Source organism: Netta rufina, assembly GCF_964035555.1.
Source record: "Netta rufina genome assembly, chromosome: 12".
In the NCBI taxonomy this organism is placed as follows: domain Eukaryota; kingdom Metazoa; phylum Chordata; class Aves; order Anseriformes; family Anatidae; genus Netta; species Netta rufina.
In genome coordinates this window covers 7,119,956-7,137,956 of record NC_140135.1, presented here as the reverse complement: position 1 = coordinate 7,137,956, position 18,001 = coordinate 7,119,956, and positions in this window count along the sequence as shown.

The window sequence follows — 18,001 nt, the reverse complement described above, 5'->3', positions numbered from 1 at the left end:
AGACCGCCGAGGGGATGTGGGTACCCGAGCCCTGAGCACCCCACCAAGCTGCACCCCAATCCCTGGGCACCCAGAGCTCCTTCCAGCTTGGGAGCAGCAAACGCAACCCAAAACCACTGCGCAGGACCACCAGCACAGACCCAGACAAGTGCCACATGCTGTAATATCCCCACCACGATGTGTGAGCCCACGGCGGGGGACGTGGTGCCAGTGACCCTGCTGGGGCACGGGGCGTGGTGCTGGCACGCTGTCCCCCACGTGGCTGCACTGACCCTGCAGCCACCGCATCATGCCCAGCATGGGGGAACCCACTTGGAGCACCCATCCTGTGCCTGGGAATGTGGCAGCAAGGCGGGGGCACTCCGGGCACCTCCCGTCCCAGTGGGGTCCCTGGGGATGCTCCCGCCCCAGCCAGTGCCAGCGGCAAGGGGGAAGGGGAAGAGAAAAAGGAGGAAGAGAAGGAGGAGGAGGAGGAGGAGGCGGCGCCCAGCCCCAGGGCTGGGCACGGCTGTGGGGCACTGCCCAGGGCACAGAGGGCTCTGCATCCCTAACGGCCCCATGCCATGCACCCGCTGCGCTCCCTGCCCTCGTCCAGCGGAGCTGCCAGCCCCCTCCCTGAAGCAGGACAGCGATCGGGGTGGAGGAGGAGGATAAAACTTCTACATACCCAGCTCGGCCTCCTCCTCTTTCTCTCCGCACAGGGATGGGGGCCACAGGCTGCTCCGTGCCCCGCTGGCTGCCCCGTGCCCCCATGGCACCCTGGCACCCAGCGGGGTGGCTGCGTGGGGCGAGTTGGCCGCCGGCCGCCGCTCGAACTCGGCCGCTAACTCGCTCCAGGTTTGCTGGGAGAAAGGCTGCATGGAAATGCTTTCCCACCCCAGCCCAGGCCCTTCTTAAAGACATAGCTGCACTTCCCCGCTGCAGACGCATGCCACGGCGGAGCCATGGAGACGGCGCGGGGATGGAGCTGGCCGGGGGAGCAGGGGATGGGGGCCACCAGCTTGGAGGGGCTGCAGGAGAGGAGGTGCCCCGGGCCGCCCCACCACTGACCTGCCGGCGTGTGTAGCTGCCACGAGCAGAGCCAGCCTCCCCTCTCCCTTAATTAACGGGGTTTGGGCAGCCAGCTGGGGGGATTTGCTCCAGGCTCCATCCTGCAGCTCCCCTGGGATCTGCCACTTGCCTGGTGACATCCCTCGCCCTGCCCTTTGGCCCCACGGCTTTGGGGCACATCCCTGGTGCAATGGTGGCAGCTCTCCTTCCCAAGAAGCCGCAGCGGGTCCTGCACAGGCAGGAGATGATCCTGCCACCCTGACCTTACCTCCTGCTGCCATTGCTTTGCCTGTCCCGCGCCTAAGCAGAAACCTGGAGTCGCCGAGCAATTTCCAGCAGCGCAAATCCCCCCACGACCTTTTGGCTGACCTCTTCCAGCCAAGCCCCTCTGCGCAGGAGCCTCCAGACGAGCACCCAAGGAGCAGGAAACCACAAGCCACTCTCACGCACACATCTGGAGTGCCCACAGGTGCCCTGGGGCCCAGCCGAGGCAGGGAAGGAGGGTTTCACGTCCGAGCTGATGTGCCCAGCTGAGCTGACCGCACGTGTGATGCATGCAGCAAGAAGTAGACCTGCTGCAGCTGCCGGCTGCAGGGGTGCCACGGGGTTTGGGGATGGGATGTGGCCATCCCCATGAGGCTGCTGAGGGCACGGGCGGGTGGCACAGAGCCAGCTGGCACCCAGCTGTCCCCAGGAATGGGTGTAGGGGCTGTGCCAGCTGCGTCCCAACACTGGTCAGCAGCAGGGAGCTCGGTCCTTGGGCCAGCAGCTCCTGCCTTTCAGTGATTACGGCCTCGAGACGACCTCTGCTGTGCTCGGTAGCTGCTGCACGCACCGCGTGGAGGCGGCCCTTCGTTCCTGCACAGCGTCTGGCACCTGCAAACGCCCCGCCACAGGAGAAGCTGGAGGGATGAGCTGCTCCAGCCCAGCACCACCCTGCGGTCCAGCGCCTGGCGACGGTGCTGTGCGAGCGCTTTCACTTCCCTGAGTGTGCCGGAGAGCTCTGCAGCTGGAGAGCGGGTTGCCAAAGTGAGCTCCAGCTCTTCTCTGCACATGAAAGTGAATGCATCCTTCAGACTGCTTAAGATGATGCAAGCCTCTTTGGAGACATAGTTGAAACGAATCCATGTTCCTGAGCAACGTAACCGCTGCCACAGTCACAGCCAGCGCGATGTTGTAAGAGCTTCCTAACAGCAACCACTCTGATACAGAAATACTACGGGGGCTTGAGGAGCCTCTACTTGCGACCTGGGGCAGCAGGGAGCATGAGCACCATGCCTGTGCCGCGTTGCAAGTGGATGGCAGCACCACCCCATGCCCCCACGCACCGCCAGCGGGTGATTTGGGTCCCCAGTTGCAGCCCCATTGCCAGCTGGCAGGGAGGGAGCGAGGTCATGGTGACAACCTGGAGAGGACACCCTCGGTGCCAGCTCCCAGCTCATCCCCAGCACCTCCTCCTCGCCTTCCCTGGGGAAACTTCAGCAGTGGTGCCTGCTCCTGACCACCGCACCGCTGACGTTTTCGGAGAGCAGTGCTATCGGCCGAGGCGGGTCTGGATGCGAGATGAGCGTTATTCCTCTATCCCCTCTCTCCCTGCTGCTCCCCGCAGACGGTTCCCGTTAAGAGGCAGGGTGCGGCTCCCCGCTCCGCTCCTCTGGCAGCCGAACCCAGCCCAGCTTTGCTCAGCCTCCTTCCTCCCACTCGCGCCAAGGCCACGTTTGGGGGGAGCTGCGCTCTCCCCTCTGGCGCTGAAATCACCGCTGGCTTTGGAAGGAAACAGGCGGAGGAAGCTTCTTGGAGGCTTCTTGGAGCCACACCGGAGGAGGCTGAGGCCAGGATGAGCAGCTCCAGTTCCCAGGACGAGGACTTCTCCAGACCTCATGCTTGCCATAGCCAGTACTGCTATTCCCATGGGGTCATGGCATCTCCTGCCCCTGCCCCATGCAGCTGCGTGCTGGGAGCCCTGCGCCACCTCAAGCACTTCCCCGCGGGTGGTGGCTCTGCCTATCTCCTCCACTTGCATTGAGATGCAAACTCAGAGGACGGCAAGCACCGTGCATTCAGGCAGGAGCAGTAAACAGCTCCTCCTGCCAGCACAGCCCAGGGTTCCTTCCAGAGAATCATCCCCGCAGCTCCTCAGGGAACGACGGTTTAAATAGCTCTCGGCACCCGGCCCCATCCTCTTTGTCACCAAGAGTTATTTCGGGAGTGGCTGGGTCCCCAGGGGTGAGGGCTGAGCAGGGAGCGCGAGCCCGTGCCCCCCAGCTGGCACCCAGGGGGCTGCGAGGGGCAGCGCTGGGACGGGCGCAAGCTCTCCAAGCTCTCACGTGGTGGCCAATGAATAAGGGCAGAGGAATCCAGCAGCCTTTGGCTGCTGTCTTGCAGTGGAAACAACCGCGCTGCCTCGTCAGATTAAGCACTCCCCTGGCCCTCTGCGGCGCGATTCCTTCATCCGGCAGCGATGCGACTGCCCCAGTGCCTGCCTCGCCCGAGGAGGAGGAAGGCAAGGCGGCTCCTGCTGGCTCTGCAGATGGACAAACTGCACGGGCACAGCGGGCACCCAAGCTGCTTTTTCGGCACACTTCAACCTGCCTGGGAGGAACCAAAGCCGGGGAGAGGATCCTGAGAAAATCCGGGATGAGCATCCTCGGGGAGGGCAGAGCCACAGCCTGGCCCCCTCCCCTGGCACTGCACAGCTGTGGTTTCCTCGCTGGAGTTTGGCAATACGTGGAGCACCACCACTCACTGCAAAAGCCCAGAGGAGTCTGTAATCACCAGCATGTGGTGTCAGCTCCAAGCCAGAGGATGTGACGAACCCAGCCCAGCCGAAGGGACAGCTAGCAGGTGCTGCAGCCCTGCCTGGGTCTCGGTCCTGAGGTATGAGCCTTCGGTGCTGGACTGCAGAAAGGCTGCTCCAGGGCATGTTTGGTGCTGCTGATTCACCGCCGTGTCCCCAGGGACCAGACATTTTGGTTTTGTTCCGCTTTGAGAAGAGAAACGTGATTTTTCCCCTTTGGATCCTCTTCAAGAAATGGGAAAAGGGGGACCCACTCCCACCCTCTGACAGCATGGTGTCAAGTGCTTGTTCCCCCCTCAAGGGACCCGGCACGGTGCTGTGCCTCAGCACCCGAGGGTGGTGCTGCCCTTGGGGTGGGGGAAATGCAGCCCGCCCGTGTCCCTGTGCCCCACGGAGCTGGACTTATGAAATCAAGCCAAGCTTTTTTTCTTTTTTCTTTTTTTTCTTCTCGATGCATCTCCAACCTCCAGCTAGTGTCATTTATGCACATCCACACGCATGCATATTCATGCCTCTAACGAGGAGACAGGGCAGGAGAGGACTGCCCCATCCCTGCTGGCCCCTGCCCGAATCCTGAGGCCACCGTGGCTGCAATGTCCAGCCCAGTGGCACAAAGCTCCTGCGGCCAAAAGCGTTCCCAGCCCACCGACCAGGAGGGGACCATCTGGCCACCGTCAGGGCCAGCTCCTCCTCCAGGGGACAGCGGTCCAGCACGTACGGTGACAACACCAGCTCTGCCCTGCTGCAGGTGTCAGCTTGGGTGACTGCGGTGTCTCCTCCCCAGATTCCTGCACCAGCCGAGGCGGGGGACAGCGGGAGCCTCTTCCTTCCCCTGATAACTTCTCTGCCACACCAGCATTTGCAAGAGCAGCGCATCTCCCCGGCCAAGGCTGAGCGCTCGGCTTGCATCCGGGAAGCATGCGGCGAGGGTCTGGCAGTCATTCCCCGTGGCTCCACGCAGACGGAGCAGCAAACGGCACTCGCGAGGGGGTTTGCAGAAAGCACAAGGGACACACACACACTTCATCAAGGGCCTGAGAAACGCGCTGCGCTTCTGCGGAAAGCATGCTCCAACAACAACCCCCCCTCCAAACCCCCCCCGCAAAGCGTTTGAAAATAAACTTTTATAACCCAAGCCAAAACGAGCTTATTTTAAGCTCCTCCGAAACACGCTGCCCGCTTATGACCCAGCGCGTAAAGCCTGGTGCCAAACCGAAAGGCTCGGAAAGGGAAACGAGAAGCAGTTGGGGCACAACCCAAACCCCGCTGGCTGCCAGGGGGAGCGGGGCGCGGGCAGGACTGCAGGCTGCGGGCTGCCACGGGGCTCCGGCCGCCCCAAAACCCTCGGGGGAAGCCGCTCCGCACCCAGCCGCGCCTCCACCGAGGCCGAGAGCGCAGCGATTTGGGGACGGTCGCCGGTCCCCGGAGCCAGGGGAGGCGAGGAGCGGCTGGAAGGAGGCAGCCCCCGCTTGGCAAACGCTCGCTGCGCGGCCCCGATGGGAAGAGGGTCCCGGGGAAGGCTCGGGGGGGGGGGGGCTTACCTGGGTCTGCCCCTCGCAGCGGGCGGCCCCGCAGCAGCGCTTGCAGGCGGGATGCCCGGCGGTGCAGCCGCCCGGTGCGGCGACCCAGAGCCGCGACGTGGCCCTCGATGTCCCCGAGCAAAGCGAGCGAGTGGCCGCACAGGTCGGCGAGCTGCCGGAGCAGGGTGAGCGCCGCCAGGCTGCAGACGTCCCGCAGCTCGGCCAGAGGCATCGGCCGTCCACGCCGAGCCACCACGCTCCGCTTGTAGAACGGCATGGCACGGCACGGACCGGCACGGCACGGCCCGGCATGGAGCGGCACGGCCCGGCACGGCTCGGCCCGGCACGGCTCGGCACGGCACCGCGCCCGCCGGCCCTTCAGCCCCTCTTCCCCGGCCGGCCCCGCGGCTGCGAGGGCTCTGGGCCGGCCGGTGGGAGGAGGAGGAGGAGGAGGAAGAGGAGGGAGGGGCGGCCGCCATCGGGGATGCTCGGGACCCCCCCTCCGTGCCGGCTCTCCCCCGACCCCCGTCGGTGTTTCCTGCCCCGGCCGGGGCGGTGGGGCGCTGCCAGCCCTCCCGCGGGTGCCTGGCCCGGCTGCTGGGGGATTTTGGGTGCGGGGGCTCCGGGAGGAGAGCGGGACCCCGAGGGAAGCAGCAGGGGAAGCACGTTAATCTTGCATTTTTCTGGCATTGCTCTCCCCGTGGATGTTCTTGGCCACCGGCAGCTGCTCTCCTCTGCTCGTGTCCCCCCCCCCTTCCCTTCTCCCCAGCGCACACTAAAGCAAATATTTGTGCTGGCCCCGTAGCAAAAATTCCCCTGGTTTAAACCGTCCGCAACCTGCTGTCCCTCTGGGGTCGCTCTGGGATGCAGCAGAGCTGGGCTGGCTGCTGCTCTCCCAGCTCGCTGCAGGCCTTGAGCACGGGGTGCTCCCGGGGCACCCGGCCTGGTGCTGAGCACAGCCGGGGGGCTGCCTCCCCGCCACAGCTTGGCGAGGGCAGCAAGGAGGGCAGGACCCCTGCCAGCACTTGAGGAGCCTCTTGCCCTTTCCTAAAAAGGTTGATTTTAGCATGTTTTTTGCTGCTCTTTGCTTCGCGCCGATGTTTTTTCCTCTTCTGTATGAAAAAAAGTGCATTGGCAGCGTGTTCTCCTTGAGTCGGCATGGCTCAATGCAAGGGCGGGTGGCCCCTAAAAGTGGAGAGCACCCCAGATCCTGCTGGGGGCACCGCCAGACCCTGCTGGGTGCACCCAGCACCCTCCTGGCAGCCCCCATTGCCTGGGGAAGAAAAAAAATTGCAGCAAGCATAAAGCACCACGTCCCCCGCGTGCCCTTCCAGCATCCAACTATTTTCGGCACTGGGAATTTCCTGAGCCGGATGCTGATCCTGTCTGCACTATGACCCTCACTGGGCTCCTCCGTGCCTTTGCCTGGGCTCTGCTTGGGTTTGTGTTCCTGCACCCAAGCCCAGCCCCATGGGGCTGCTGCGCCATGTGAAGGGCACACTGCTTCCCTTCTTTTGCTCCTTGTTCAGCTCTGTTGGGTACCCCTGAGCTCTCCTGTAAGCTGCAGAGGGCAAATTCCACGCTGCATTTGTGGGTTTTCACCTCTTTCCCCCAGATAGATTTGTGCACAGCAGGAAGATTTGGTTGTGGTGCCTCTCTGCCAGCACTGTGCTGGTCCCTGCGTGTTTGCAAGTGGGGAAACTGAGGCACGGGGTCACATCCTGGATGAGGGTGATGTCAGTCTGATCCTCTCAGCCCGGTCAGTCCCTGACCATGAATCATCTTCTGGGCAAGGAGAGCATCTGGAGCCCATCAGGATCCCTCGCACAGGTCGAGCAGGGAGGAACAGACTGTGCCGAGCTCTGCTCGGCTCCAAGCCTTCCCCAGCCCACCCTGGCCCTGGTGCTGACCTCTCGTACTGCCAGAAAAGGAAGAATACACATGGATATTGTGCCTATTTTTGTGGCTTTTCCAGCAGAGAGCTGCTTGCTTCCAGGTTGCCTTAGAGTAGCCTGGTTTAAGCTGTTCTCCACTCTGACAGCTACCGTCTGCACCAGTAAGTGGGTACAGAGCTGGGATCCCCCCCTTAATGTGAGCAGAGGGCACTGAGCACAAGCAGCGATCCGTGGGTAGTCAAGGGACTCCAGGAGCTGGGGGGATTCAAAAAAACATCCCACTGTGCAAGACCCTTCACAAAATAACAAAATCTGGCTGCTTAGCCATTTAAACATTTGTTTTTTTAATTGTGCGTCTTTTCCTCAAGTCTTCCATTAAATTTTTAGTGAGAAAACTAAAAGGACTAAACTAAAAGCAGAAATGAAGCGAGCTGAATAACGGGGTCACCACGTTATTAGGCTGATCGTGACGCACAGAGTGGGGCTGACCGGGGCAGGAGCAGCCACAGGCACACTTTGGAGCTGCTGGACAAGCCCCACAGGACAAATCCCACGGGGAAGCAGCATGGGGCGAGTCGTGCGGTGGCTCCCATCCTGTTTTGGTCCATGCTCACGGTGCTTGAGCCAGTCCCTGGGGGCTCTCAGCACTGCTGGGTTATTTGCTCTGTTTTTCACAGCTTGCATTCTGCAAACCCCAGAGCCCAGCCGCTCGCTGCTGAGCCGTGGGGCAGCGGCTGGGGGTCTGTGGGGCATGGACCCCTCTGCGTGGGAGCTGCTGGGGCCACAGCCGGCTGCAGCGGACGTGCAGAACGCCGGCACAAGGAGCAACGGGCTCGGCCTCCTGTGGGAAACATCTCACTTGGCTACTGGCCGGGAAGGAGCCTAGCCAGTTCTGCAAACACTGATTGCAACCAGATGCTGCTGGGGATGCGCTCCCTGCCCCAGACGGCTCGCCCCGCGGGAAAGCCCACCCTCGCCCCGTGGATGTGATGCCACGGGGACGCTGCCAGCCCCTGCAGGGTTGGGGTTTCCTCTGCTCCCGCTCCTGCGAGTGGCTGCACAACCGCCCAGCCCCGTTTTTTATTGCAGCAGGCTCTGCAGCTGGCGGCCAGCTGGATAATTTGGGGAGCCCGGCCCTGCCCTCGCCTGGATGGGAACCACAAGGAGCACACGCAGCGAGGGCCAGCAGCCTCGTGCCTTCTCACCCAGAGCCTGGGCACACGAGCAGGGGATCCCAGCCGCTCTCGGCACCCTGCGGGGCTCCCAGTGGGCTCCCAGTGCCCACTGGAGGGTGCTCTCTGCCAAGCTTTGCCTCTCTGCTCCTGCTCCCTAGCGCTAATTGGCAGAGCAGTGCCTCCGAGCACGTCTCCTACAACCACTTGATGCCATTCCCTAACAAATTAGGATGCAGAGTAGCCCACGCACAGGATACTTGGTCCTAATCCTTGTAGTAGCTCTTTTTAAATTATCCCAGAGACTGTCTGGTGCTGTGAAGCCGGGCTTTGCACTAGCTGAAACTTTTCTCTCTGGTGTGCTACAGTATTTGTTTGTAGAAGTAGCTACGCAGCTACAGAGGCTTCACCCAGTTCCCTGGTTTGATTAGGTTTCTCTGAGATGCTTACAGGCTTTTCTGGATTCAATTAACTCCCCCATGTGTCATCGACAAACTGGGCTCTGTTTTCCAGCTCCTTCTTTCCAGATCACTGTTGAAAACATTAACATATGCAGCGATGAGACCCGCTCATGAAAAATTGGAAATTGTCCCCTTGCTTTTCTGTCTCCGACTTTATTTTATTTTTATTTTTTTTCCCCATAGTGTCATTCTTCTCCTGCCTGCTTGTGCTGCACCTCGCAGGTATTCTGGCTGGTCCGAATGAGCCGTACCTCCCGTTAGAAGTAGGGACACCACCAGGGACGTTTTGGAGAGACTGACGAATTTCCCTTCCTGGAGTCCGTGTCATCCCATCTGTGCTCTGTTGGTCTATTTTTAATCGCAGCTTAAAAACATTTTCCAGGAACAAATGCAAAGCTTACTGGCCTGCGCTCCCTCAGTCCCCTGGAGGTGGCTCGGGTCCAGGTACCCGACTCGCTGCCAGGCGGAGCAGGGCCTGCGTGGTCGTGGAAGCAGATCAGCAAAAAGTCTCCCCCTCCTTCCATCACGTTATCACACCTCATGGGGTCAGCGTGGGGCTCTCAAGTGGTTTTCATGATCAAAGGGGGTGGTAATATGTTAACAATAATCGCTGTAATTGTTCAGCTCCTGACAGCCGGCGCGTTGAGCCCTGTGCCTCGCACCCACACACACCACCTTGGGGGAACTTATGCGTTCCCTCCTGCACTTTGGCCAGGCTTCCTCCTGGTGCAGCCCTCTAGGGACCCATATTTGCCCTTTTTTCCATCTGTGTTGATCTTTTCATATTTCCAAAGCCTGGGAGGACACCATCACATCCCCATCGGCCCAGAGAGCCCACACTGGAGCTGCTGGGCTGGCTCCTGGCCCCAGGTCTCACAGAGGAGCCGTTCTGCAGCTGGAGCAGGGGTGAAGAGGTAGCGTGGATTTAGTACGGGCAGCTCCAGATCTCCTTTGATGCTGAAACCATCCTGGTGTGCAGCTGAGCCACCCCACAAACCTTGGTGGATGCAGGACAAAAGCAACGTCAGGCTGCAAAAGGGTCCACGGTGGGATCTCACGGGGGATTCCTCCCATGCAGGAGACGCTTCTGCTGTGCTCACGTGTGAAGTTTCCCAGTGCTGGAGGACAGGGCTGGGCCCCATGGGACCCTCGGGCTCTGGGCAGGAAGGGGCTCAGCATCACTGCATACCACCAGCCCCTGTGCAAAGGGACAAGAGCGCCCCGGTCTGTGCCCCAAAACTCCAGCAGTGATGTTCGAAACTCTTGGCCTGGAGCATCAGCAGAGCCCTCACGGAGGACATCGGGGTGGTGGAACCGCAGCTCCTGCAGCCCCTCTGGTGGTAGCTGCCAGCAGCATATGAGGAACTGCTGTCTGCTAGGGCAGCAAAACCCTGCAAACCCCAACAAGCGACATCGCAGCCTCCCCGGTGGCAGCCTCCCTACAGAGGACAGCTGATAGGGAAGACTTGCAGGTCCTCAGTAACGTTTCCCAGGGGTCCTCTTGTCCTGTTCCCAGCAGGAAGGGAACATTTGTGTGGCTCCAGCAGTGATACGGGGAATTTCTCTCACCTGTCTTAACAAGGGGGCAGAGGGCTGCCCATAAGAGTGAAAGTCATCCTGTACAAAACGCAGTTGTGCCTGGGCAACGTCCCACCACTCGTGCAATCTTTCTTAGTATCAAGCTACTAATTAAAAACTTTGCAGAGCTCGACTATATTTCTTCCCCTCTATTTTGCAGAATGCTGCTGTTTAATCTTCGGGGACACAGAGCTCATTATTTAGTGTGCTGGCAATGATGAGTAAGTGCTTAAATAAACTAGCACAAAATAATAATTATCTGACGAAACCCACAGGCAAAATTCAATCTGCAGGGCAAAGGAGCATGGCTCTTCTAATAGACGCACCGCAGGTATTTGCATCTGTTCAGAAATGATACTTTGAAGCTGCGTGAATACCTGTGATTTTTAAATGAGTCCCAGCACATGGGTCACTTGGGCAGAGCCAGCGTGGATGTATCTTGCTGCACGCTCGGAATCACTTACCCTTTTCTTTTGCTGTAACAGGAGGCTCCAGGCGCGCTGGCAGTCGTGGCATTTTCAGCTGCAATGTTCTCGTTTGCTCTATTTCATCCTCAAGATAACGTACTGCCACGATTGAAAGGAGATTTACTTGTGCCAACAGATTTTGAAGATCTCTACCAGTTTAAAAGATGGGCTGGCAGTGGCAGGGCAGCAGCACGGAGGGGATATACAGCCTCAAGGACTGGGAGAACCTGGGCAGATCTATTCCTGTGATCAGGAACAGCATGTTGATGAGCCCAGCTCAGGGCTCCCACAACCCAAAGACCAGAACAAGGGCTGTCACAGGGGTATTTAGAGAGAGAATTTGATTAAATTATAACTAGCACCTGGTGGAGGCTTTAGCATCTACACCAGGTGCTATTAAAGAAGAAAACAGCTGGGAAGGGGTCACATCATGGAGTGTGTTCTGCCTTTGGTGTTTTCTGGCGCCTTTGCCTCTTGTGGAATGGCACTGCCTGTCACACTTGGGATGTTTCTCCATGGGTGACACAGGAGCACTTCTGTATATCACAATCCCACAGTCTCAACCTCAACACTCGCCCAGCCACAAACCTAACAAATATGGTAATTTACTCTCAACCTTTTTTTTTTTTTTTTTTTTTTTAATCTTTTCCTGAGCTCTGACTCAAAAGCCAACCCACGCTTTAAAATAACTTTGCTTCTGTTTTCCTAACCGCCTAAGTAAGCTGAAGGCAAACCATGGAACAGCTCCTGGCACCGACCTTCACCCTGTTCCCAGCACTCAGCTTTTCACCGAGCAGCCAGCGCCCACCTGCAGCCTGCTTCTGCAGCTTAGCCCCATGTCCCCCTTCCGACTTCTGCTCTTGTTTGCCCTAGCACTGCTGGCACTTTCCTGGAGCAGGCTTTGGGAAGAGTGTGTGCGAAAGCTCCTGCTCCAAATGCCCTGAGATTTTAGTCCACAAACATGGGCTGTGAAGGGATGAGGGTGCCCATTTGTCACAGGGCTGCGTTCCTCATGGAGGAGCCCACCGGGTCCTTCAGAGGCAGGATCCGACCCACCCTTGCGGGGAGCACAGCATCACGAGGATGTGCCATCACCTGCAGGACAGCCTCTTGACATGAGGGAGCCAAACACGCTGACAACTTGAAGCAAAGCCAAGCAGAGAGGCAGCGCCACGTGCGTTGCAGCCCTCCCCATCTCCCCAGGGTTTGGCAGGGCTCATCACACCACAGGCTGCCTCAGCAGCTCCGTCCCTTCCATTAGCATGCAGTGGCGAGAGGAGTGTCACGCCAGGTGATCCATCACTGTCACTTCCCATTACGATAATAAATGTCTCCCGCTTCCTAATTTGCTGTCCTGGTCCTGCCAGCCGTGGCTGCGTTCCCTGCACATCTTAAACGCACGGAGAACATTGTCATTACTGCCCGTGTCATTTGCTAAGTGTCTCTCAGCTACTTAAATAAATGTTGGTTAGAACTTACCCACATAACAATGTGCTGCCGGGTGCTCGGGAAGCACGCTCTCCTCCTGCCTTTGCTGTCTGGCTCCTCTCCTGGAGTGTGTGGAGAGGCGAGGGTGGAGGTCGGTGTCTGTGCACGCACTCAGTGCCCTGTTCCCCAAATAAGTGCCAAACTGGGAGGGCAGGGACCCAACACAGGGCTCTGGAGTCTCCTCCAGCAGCCAGCTGCCACCCAAGTCCGGTGCTGAGCCCTACCCAAAGCACACCCCCTGCACTTTGGATCCATCTCAGAGGTGAAAACCCCTCTTCCTGCTCCTGCCTCCTAGACCCCTTAACCATCTTTCTAGTTTCCAAATCTTTTCCCTAGCAGCACGTCAGACAAGCTGTTCTGTCGCTAACATGTGCTGGTAAGGTCACATACGGCTGCTTGTGCTTTAGCTGTTTTACTCATGAGCAGAAAACTCTGGGACCTGGGCCACGAGCTAGAGCCAAATCAATGAGAGCTGTTGTTGGCTTGCATTTTCCGAAGAAGAAGTGGGATCATGCAGAAAACAAGGAGAGTGGAGAGCTCTTGCATCGGGGCACCCGGCGTTTGACTCCACGCCAGCAAGGCTTCCCATGGGAAACGTCTGAGCAAGACACGAGAGGCCAAGGAGACGTGGGAGCCCTGCAACGGGAGGCATTCAATCTGCTCTGCTCGGGGGTTTTGTGTTTCCTTCATCTGCGTCAGAGTTTCGGCAGCAGCTGAGCTTTCCCATAGAGGCGAGGAGCTGTGCTGTAGCGGGTGGCGGGGTGGGGAACTCTGCGGAAGAAACGTGGGACGATGCACAGATCATCCCTACGGTCACAGACGCACAGAATCACAGAACAGCCCGGGCTGGGAGAGACCTCACAAGGTCGTAAGGTCCAACCTGTTGTGGGGAAAGGGAGCCTCAACTGCAGGCACCCTGTACGGTTGCATCTTGAAAGTCTCCAGCGATGGGGGCTCCAGCACACTCCTGGGGAGGCTGTGCCAGTGATTGATCATTCTCACTCTCATTTTTTTTCCCCTGGGAGGAATGCACGGGTGAGAAACTGAGGTGCCAAACCTCTTGTTACTGATGAGTTACTTGGTGCCACTGCAGAAAGCCAGCAACAGGTCAGGACTGCCGGTGGCAGCTCAACCAGTGCCTCCTTCAGGAAGATGGGTGTTTTGATAATCTGTTGATCGAGTTTGCTGATTATTCCGCAGTTCTGGATGGGCTTGAAAATGAGCTTCTTCATGGATACACCTCACTGGCTGGAATAACCAATTTGGTATTCATTAATACATACTTTACATTTCATTCTTTCCCTCAGAGGGGGCTTTGACTTTGAGCCAAAGCTGCTGAATTGTGGCCAGCAACCTGCAGGCGGCTTTCCTTCAACTCCTGGGCCAGCTGGAGTCCCACCGGGCAGAGTTCAGGCCATGCAGCGCTCAACAGTAAACACAAAACCACAGCTTGAGACACCTACAGCCACAACCCCAGCTGCTGCGAGCCGTGATCCCGTGTGCCCAGACCACCCGAGGGTCCAGCACACACCATGGCACGGGGAGCAGCAGAGCAGGGCTCAGGCCAGCTGCTGGTGGAGGATGTCCTTGCTCGCCCTTACGTGGAGGTGATGCCCAGCCCCATCCTCTCGCCTGTCCTTGCCACAGGGACCTGTCCTACCCCCTGTGGGCAGGCCACCGGGATGCTGTGCACTGCTGCTGTCGTGCCTGTCCCGACCCCTGCTGAGCAGGGTATCCCCAGCCTCCAGAGGCACATCTGCAGCCCTGGGGCCAGGCGCATCTCAGGGGAGTTCAAGGAGACGCAGGATGCCTCAAATTTCTACGTATGACCAATTTCTCATAGCTCGGTCAAGCTCTGCTTTACTTAGGCATGTTCCTAATGCAGTGTTTGCATGCAGAACTTGCCTCTTTCAGGCAGAGGGCAGTGAAGTTGCCTTCAGATATACATTTTCTTAGTATTTCCCTGATTTTCAGAGGTTTAAGCACGGTCAGTTCCTAATTTTCAAAACTGTGAGCTTTGCTGAACTTCCCATTGTAGAGGGACTCAAGACACCAGCAGTGATGTGGGTTTCTCCCCTGTGGTTCTGGTGCATGAATGAGGATGCTTTCGTTCCCCCAGCGTCCTTTGAATTTGTGAGCAAATAAGGAAAATACTGCATGAGAATAGCTCCATGGACAGCAGGAAAAGACGCACCGCTAGATGTCACTGTCCTGGACGGTACCTGGAGGATGGAGCTGAGGACACGTCCATCAGGGGACAGCAAGCCCTGCGCCTCGAGACCCTGCTTTGAGTGGTCAACACGAAGCTGTGATCTTCCCAAACCAAGCAGGATCCGTCTCCATCACCTCTTTGCCCCATCTTCCCGAGATGGACTCAGACAGCGATGGGAAAACATCATTTTATCATCGGTGAGGGGTTTAGAGCAAGGTCCCTCTCTGCTGAAGTTTGGCTTTATATTTATATTCAGTGGCTTTAGCCCTCTTCTAATCTAAACTTTTAATGTATTGGTGCAACTGTAAATGGCTGAGCAGCAGCCATATACAATGCAGCAATATGTTTAATTAGATACGGGCTACTTTATATGCAACATTTATTTTAAAGACATATTAAATTACCAGCATATTTTCTTCCTGGCTTTGCATAAATATTTATAGGGCCCAGGGGGGGACTGCCTCTCCCGGCAATAAATAGTGTTACTTTTCGATATTGAAATACACATTTCTAGAACGGAAATGAATTATTTATCCTCCTGGTGTGAGATGTGTCCAGCACCAAGGCAGGCTGCGGCAGAGGAGCATTTGCTGTGGATTTCATTCCTCGGTGGCTCTGCACAGCCCTGCTGGGTCCCATCACTTTTGGCTGGGCAGCTGCACTGGGTGAGATGGTTACAGCTTTTGGGGCCTGTCCTCTGGGTGTCACTGTGCAATTGCTCTAGAATTGCTGAGCATCACTGCTGGAGATTTGGCCCAAAGAGGAAAAGGAAAATATTTCTCATCGCTTGCAGCTGACGGCCAAGTGCTCTTGCTTGTTTTGCACTTTAGTCCCCCTTGGCTCGCTCGAGCCTGCCTGCCTTAACTCCTGCTGCAGCACTCGCCCAAACCCTGCCTCCCTCCTGCCCCTGGCCTGGCTCCTCTCCTGCTCGCAGGATGCACAGGCACCTACCTATGACCTTGTGGATTCAGAAGTGGAGACACAAAGAAGGCTGTGGGCAGCACAAAGCTGGGGAAACCTGGCCTCAGTCCTTCACGTTTTGCCAAAGAGAGGTGATCTCTTTGAGAAGCATTAATTCATGTCTCAGGTGATGGGAAGCTGCTGGAGAAGCCAGCAGCCCAATGATCCAGCCCAAAGATCCAACGCAAGATCTGTATCAGCGACCTAACAGGCATTAGGTGAAGCCTTTTATCAGCTCTGGGGCAGGAGAGCTTCACAACAGGACTTTGCAAGAGGGATGCTACCAGCAAGGGAAGGCAGTGGGTTTTGTTCTTTGCTAGGGGCAGGTGCAAGGATAGGGACACCTGCCCAAGCCTGGTTGCTTTACCCCTCTTCTCATGCTTTCTGGGGTGCATACTGTGGGCAGAAAGTCTTCAGGGCTGGAAGGAAAGAGTGGGCAATGGCTCCAGCATGGAGAGGTGGGCAGGGGGTACCAGCCCTGGTCCTGCCTGTCCTGCCAAGCATCACCAGTGTCACCTGCAACGCTCCAGGAACTACATCCCTAGTGATTTGTTAATAACTACCCCTGATGTTCAGAGTCAGAAAGGCAGAAAGGCCATTCCCACTCAATGTCTCCTCTGGGCTGTGCCATGAGCAGAGCCAACTGGCATCTTGTGCGTGGAGATCACTTGAAGCCCAAAGTCCAGCCACCCACCAGAAAAATTCCCACAAGGCAGGGCTCAGCTTCCCAGACAGCAAACTGCAATGGAAATGTTCCTGGAAGCAGCTTCACCTCCAGACTGGAGGAAACCATCTTCCAGGAGCACCTCCCTGCTCCCCAGACTGAAGAGATGCAAGGAATCCCTGGATATCCCCTCAGACCCAAGGCTCTGTGACAGCCTCTAGTACCTCCTGCTTCAGGGTACTTTTTCTCTCTTCCAGATCAGAACAGAAACACCGACGATCCTTCGTGGAAGAGGGTTGCCATTCTCTGCCCAATGTTGTAACCACAAGGTCTCTCTGTCCATTTGCACCGCCCAACATCTCTGTCCCTGGAAGTCCTCCACTCTCCGAGTCAGTGACATATGTCTTGCTGCTGTTGCTGTTGATTTTTGAAGTCTGATAAATAGGAGAGAGTGAGTACTTCAGGATAAAATCTCCTTTGTTGGAGCATGCACTGTTCCCTAGTAAATGACGAGCCATAGCTAAGGGAAGGCAAGGCAGGAGAGCACTACCTGCCTCCAGTGTCAGGGGTTGCTTCTCCCCAGCTGCTGGCAGTAGCCTTGTGGTCAATACTCATCGGCAAATTTGCCTTTAGGGAATGACTTGAGGTAAGAGAGGCTCACAAGCCCAGGAAAAAGGAGCACTGGTGAATTGAGATGAGCTGGCAGTGTGGCGCATTCATGTGTTGCTGCTCTTGGGGAACACGCCAGCACTCACACAGCTCCCTGGCACATGTGAGGACCAAGGCCAGGGAGAGAAGCTTTTTTCCACGTGCTCATTCGAAACAAGTGATGAAAGCCCAGGCCATGGGTGCGGCACGGCCAGGCCACAAAGCCTGTTTGTTTCCACCTGGGACCCAGGGCTGAGGTCCTGGGACATGGAGAGCCAAACCTGGTGCCTCGCTGTCACGAAAATGTGCGGGTTTTGCTGCTCTGTGCCTCGCCTGTACTTGGGTTTGGTTCTGAAATGTTTGATCTCTTGTTGGTGATGCTGATAGGGCTGCAGATGGAAGGGGAGGGAGAATGAGATGTAGTAACACAGATGCACCTGAAGTCACTGGATGCCTCTGTCCTCAGTAGGCTTCTGCCAGGTTCAAAGAACAAACATGATTAAACCAGCTGAGCACACTCCTTGTAGTTCTCTGCAAACACTTGCCTGCCTGCAGACAAGAGCTGTGAGGTAGGTTGTCAGACCAGCTTTGGAGAGCAAAACCTGGGCAAGCATTTCCCCAGAGTTTCTCTCAGATCACACAACCCCTTTCCCAGAAACCCAGCAGCTACCCTGGCCTGGAAAGAGGACTTTTGCTTTCCCTGGGTTATTCCCCGGTGTGCTGTCACAGACGGTGCCCATCACGCAGTGGCTGGCATCTCCAGCAGTGCCCACCAGCCCCTTCTGGAGAGCTCCCCTTCTGTGGGACACCAGCTTGTTGCTTTTGTCCTTGTCACGGCCTGGAGAAATGCAGCTCCTCTCCTCACACCTCCCCTGGGGCCACCAGGCTCGGGGGGCTTTGAAGAGCTGGGGCTGAAAGCAGATCGAGAGGAAAGGAGCTGCTGGGAAGGCACAGGGCAGGGGCAGGTTATTTATGATCCCCTTTCATTTCTGTTCTGACGCACTCAGCTGCTTCTGAGGCTCCCGTGCTTTCAAAAGGAACGTGTTCCAGTTTCTTTTGGGATAAAACTTCACTTTCGACTTTCAAAGC